The following is a 5,503-nucleotide window of genomic DNA, read 5'->3' as shown; positions in this document are numbered from 1 at the left end:
ACATTAATATTAATATTCTTTATTAAAGTAGTCTTGTTTAATAGTAATTGATTTTGTTAAAAAGGTTATTTATATCATGAATACTATAAAAATGTGGACTTCATAATTAATTGAAGATAACGAATGGTTAAACAATTGTTTAAAAGTATATACAGGGAAAATATAACCAATTTATTATATAGTTAGTGTGTGTGACTGTGTGGGGCTTTAGTCTTTTTTTTTTTTCGATACATGTAAATAGTTAAAATTTTAAATTATGAGTTAATATTTAAAATGATTCTCGAAATTTGACCACCGATTTAATTTGATCCTTTAATTTTTAATTGACCCAATTTATATCCTGAAATTTTAAGACGTGGCTCACATTAGACTTTCCGTCTAATTCCATCAATGGAATGATGATGTGGCACCCAAATCTCACCACATGCCTCTCCTTCTTCCTCTTGCTATCGTTATTACCACTTCCCCTCTACCAACATTCTCCCTCCCCCAACAAATAACAACATTCACAACCTACCATCACCCACATATTTCCACCGCCACTTATGAAGGACCTTTTTATTATCTGGTCCTTCTCTTTCTCACCATCACTATTACCATCACCATCTTTCCTCTACCAGCGTCCTCTCTCCCCAACAAACAACATTAAAAATCATTAACATTAACAAATTGAAGAGAAATAGAAAAAGAAAAAAAAAAAAAAACACAACACCACATTTTAGATTCCTTTTAATAAGAACACAAAGATGGATGCAATGGTTTAGGGTGCTTCTTGAATTTAGGACCATGGATGATGTGACCTTGTAATTGATGGTAATATTGAGAATGCATTGCTCAACATGTATGCTAAGTGTGGTACATAAGAATGGGGTTCAAGATTTTCAACATAATTATACATAAAGATGTTATTTCTTGGGGTGCCGTTATTTATGGCATGACAATAAATGATCACAGTAAGCAAGCATTTCAGCTCTTTTCACAAATGGTGGTTCATGGTGTTGCCTCTAATGATGTCACATTCATTGGTTTGCTGTCTGCTTGCACTCATAAAGGAATGGTGAGTGTAGGTGTTATGCTCTTCAAAACTATGGTGGTGGAAATGTGTGAGTGTTGATGAGTTGTGAATGTTGTTGTTTGTTGGGGGAGAGAGAGTGTTGATAGAGGAAAGGTGGTGATGGTGATAGTAAGAGGAAGAAAGAGAGGCATGTGGTGAGGTTTAGGTGCCACGTCATTACTCTGGTGATGGAGTTGGACGAAAAGGCCAATCTGAGCCACGCTTTAAAATTTCAAAATATAAATTGAGTCAACTAAAAATTAGAGGGTCAAATTGAGTCAATGGGCAAATTTTGTGGATCATTTTGAATATTAACTCTATAAATGCATCTATACTTAAATATTATTTTGTATTTTTTTTTCTATATAATTTTTTTGGTAAGGTTTTTCTATACAATTTTATCTTGTATACTTTGGCCCTTGCCTCCTGTTACTAAATTTTTTCGAATTCACCGTTGAGTCTAAGATCAACAATACATTCAATTTTCTATAAATGGAAAAACCAAATTAGAAATTCAGGATAAGTTGCATCTCCTCACTAACGTTCTATTTGAAAAAAAAAATTTAATTGAGGGTTAAGTCATCCAACTAGTCAACTAGAGTAGGGATGACAATACACGAGAACAAGTAAGGAATAATCCCCTCTCTACCCTATATTTTTGAATTTTTTTCTATTTTCATTCTGCATGACAGAGAAATATTTTGTTTACCTCATTTTCTACAAAATAATATAGTCTCAAAATTTATTCAATTTAATAAAAATTATGTTAATTCAAGTATAGTTAAAATAAAATATATTTAATATTTTTTAACTATATCATATAATAAAAGTAGTAAAAGTCGATTATCAATTGTTAAAAAAAGGACATGTTACCAATACAAATTATTTGCACATTAATATTACTAAATTACTTTTAAATATGACATACGTAAATGCAACTTTCACATATCTACGAAAACTGCAAAAGAAGTTGGGCAAAGAAGGAATTACACGTAAACTGCTAAAGAAGTATAGCGATTAACGTTAAAACATGTAAACAGCTGTATCCAGTTTTGGCATTCGTGAAGAAACTGCTGGAGGGTTGTTGCGGTTTTTTTTTTTTGTGTTCCAACGTAAACCGCTATATCTAGGGATAATAAAAAAAGTAATATTAATGGTTATATCTCTAATACTCCATAAACTTCCATTGTACACATTGTATATATCTATTGACTCCTCATACTTTTCCTTTTATATATCATGGTTGTTCCATCTTACTTGGTGCTTTCACTTGAAACTTTTTCTTTTGATAATGACCTCAATCTTCTCTCCATTTAGTTTAGATCAAATATACCAATTTTTTTTATTATTTTTAATATTTTTTTATTTTTTAATTTTTATGTTTATATAATATATGTTATTGGTTTTATAGAATTTTTATTCTTTTTTATCTGTATGAGTTTTTTTTTATTCTTTAATGTACTCTATTTTCGTTTTGAAAATACGTAATACAATATGGAAAAAAAAAAAAAATTATAGATACTGGATATGTCTTATCTAAAAGTGTTTTTCAATATGCAAGTATTAGTATTTTTATCATAAAAAGTGATGGTTGCTGTTTCAAGGATTACCTGAAACTGGGTTGCTTTTGGGTCTTGATGTGAGATTCAGACTCCTTTTCAAGCTGCATCAATTTATGCAAGTATCGAGGTGCTACTGTAAGAGTTTCTCGTGAGAAGGTGTGGGTGGTACTTATAAGGGACTCCGATACTTAAGTTAGTAAGGGTTTAAGCAGCTTTTTTTTTTAGTAGATTGGGTTCTCAATATACCTGAGAGTGTCAGTGTATTTATAGTAGAATAGATAACAACCTTTTAGAGTAGTTCCACCTTTGAAGGTGGATGACCGTTCCCTTTTTCTAAGAAAGTTGTTGAGATCTCCCTTCTAGATGAGTGGGAGATATCTTAAGAGTCGGTTACTTATTTGGATAAGTAGGGCCAGACTCTCGTCGTGGTGTTCAACTTCTATGAGGTCGGGTTTCGGTGGATTGAGTTGGATCTCTTAATTGGGCTTTATTCATTTTGGGCCTGATTAGAATTCTTGGGCCAGGGTATGAATAGTACCCTTGTTTGAATCCGAGTTTCACGAGGTCGGGCTCGAGCATTTGTAGGTTAGCCCGATCTCTTGTGTGTTAATGCATCACGTTGGGCACGCTGCCCTTCTAGGAGCTAGGTTGGGTACTCGACGTATTTTTGCGAACTTGTAGCGTCATGTCTTTTTATCGTTAGTTACATGTTTCTCTACGGTTACTTTGATAACCGTGCACGTCATTAATGAGGAGGGATAAAATTACCCTTTTGCCCATTGGGTTTTATAAATACTCAACCCTTCTTCTTCTTCTTCTTCTTCTTCTTCTTCTTCTTCTTCTTCTTCTTCTTCTTCTTCTTCATTCCCTCTCAAAGTTCTTCATGTATCACCCTACCACACAAGGCCTTATGCTACAGTCATAAGTCAAAGGTGGTGAGACATTACAACCTCTAAAAACAAAGTACATATGTACAAATTGAAGAAATATAATTTAACTAAGCCAGTGAAGAAAAGACATAATCAATAGTTGTATCACACTTGAATGTCGACGATATATATAAAAAATAGAAATATATATATGACTCAAAAGGAGATACATAACAAGACTAGTCTCCACCTCCGAAGACAAGGTCGGCTAGAAAGTATAATACAAACCAGAAATAAACAAAATACAATCTGTTTCTCCATTAATCAACCTCTAAGAGAGATATACAAAAATACATATCTCAAAGTGGAGAAAATACTACATATCTCAAATTAAACCCAAAAGACAATCTTCACTTTTGAGAGGAAAGTAGCACGTTCAACGAGGTGCGTTCCGTCCTGCACCTGAAAACAAAATCCGACAACAGGTGAGAACCCAAAGGTTCCCAGTAGGGTAATAATTTCAAATAGAGACTATGTAAAAAGATACTAGGCAATCCTAAACTCCAAAATACACCAGATTCAAGCCTAGGGTCCATTCTATATCCATACAAGGAAAAATCTGACTAAGTCTCAGCTATAAAGAATTTTCAGATTCTCAACTCTTCGCAACACAATTCGGCATTTCTCCTAATATCACAATTAACCAATTCCAGTAATATAGTAAACAATAGTTTAAGTTTAGTAGTCCAGAGTAGTCATAATTCAAATTATCACGGCCTTCGGTCCAAGCTAAAATCAAAACACAACATCCAGCCCAACATATGATCAATTACGGCCTCCGGACCAAGTAAAACAATCAAATACAAGCCATCAGTAATCCTCTCAATATCACAATCCATAATTAAGCTAATTACGGCCTTCGGCTCAAATCATAATCATACCATAGTCTCCGGCCCAACATATAAGCAACCCACGGCCTCCGGCCCAACATATAAGCAAACACATTTCTATCATCAGTCTTGTTAACATATTGCATCAGTAACAACCTTTAGCATTACCATCGACAGCGTAAGAGACCTCTCAGTTGTTCAAACATATACAAAACAATACAGGGAATGCACAAGTATAGAGAATAGATAAGCAAGTAGTTCAAATAGCATATAGATACAATTATTTAACAAGGCAAGCCAAATACAATATGCACACCCAATCAATACATACAAATGCAAATGATGCATGCCTGTCCTATTGGCTATGAGCTCACGTATCGGTTAAATTGCCAGAACTTGACACACCCGGTAGCTAACCAGATATGGTCTTTAGGTCGTGCATTCCCAGAAGGAACATAAACGAAGGAGAGTTCTTTTCCACATCGAAGGAGTGTGCCTTTCTACCTTCTCCTGGAGGTATTACGAAGGAGTGTGCCTTTTCACATCGAAGGAGTATGCCTTTCCACCTTGCAACCAGAGAAAGATGCGGGGAAAAAAATACAAAAGAGTGTTCTTTTTTACCTTCCCCACATCTATACCATGACAAGAGAGGAAATTCTTCATCCTCAACTCAATCACACAAAAGAGAGAGAATCCTTCATCCTTAACTTACCAAAACCATGAGTGAGACAGCACCACTGTCCTTACTGTGGACAGGACAAAACTACCATCTACACAATGATACCGCCACTAAGAATAAGCGGTATGGAACCTCCGTCCTTGATTGGTGCGATTGCCAAACCGAATATCCAATCGGTATGCAAGCGGGATAACATCGAAACCTTGCTACAAACAGATGTCCAATCAACAAGCAGAATATCACCCAAACCTTGCCAATCTAGCCATTCAAGCCACAACCAATCTTTATTAGTGTTCTTTAGTAATTTCACAAGCAGTTTAATTCATTGCCTCCAATTAGTTATCCTTTTCATCTATATGAATTCATAAATTCCCTATCATGCACCGTTTTTCCAATTCTTTAACATGTGAGCGAAATGAAATCTCTGTCCTCACCACAGGCCGGATAAA

This window comes from Arachis ipaensis, chromosome B10 (genome assembly GCF_000816755.2).
Source record: "Arachis ipaensis cultivar K30076 chromosome B10, Araip1.1, whole genome shotgun sequence".
Lineage (NCBI taxonomy): Eukaryota > Viridiplantae > Streptophyta > Magnoliopsida > Fabales > Fabaceae > Arachis > Arachis ipaensis.
This window is presented reverse-complemented; position numbering follows the sequence as displayed.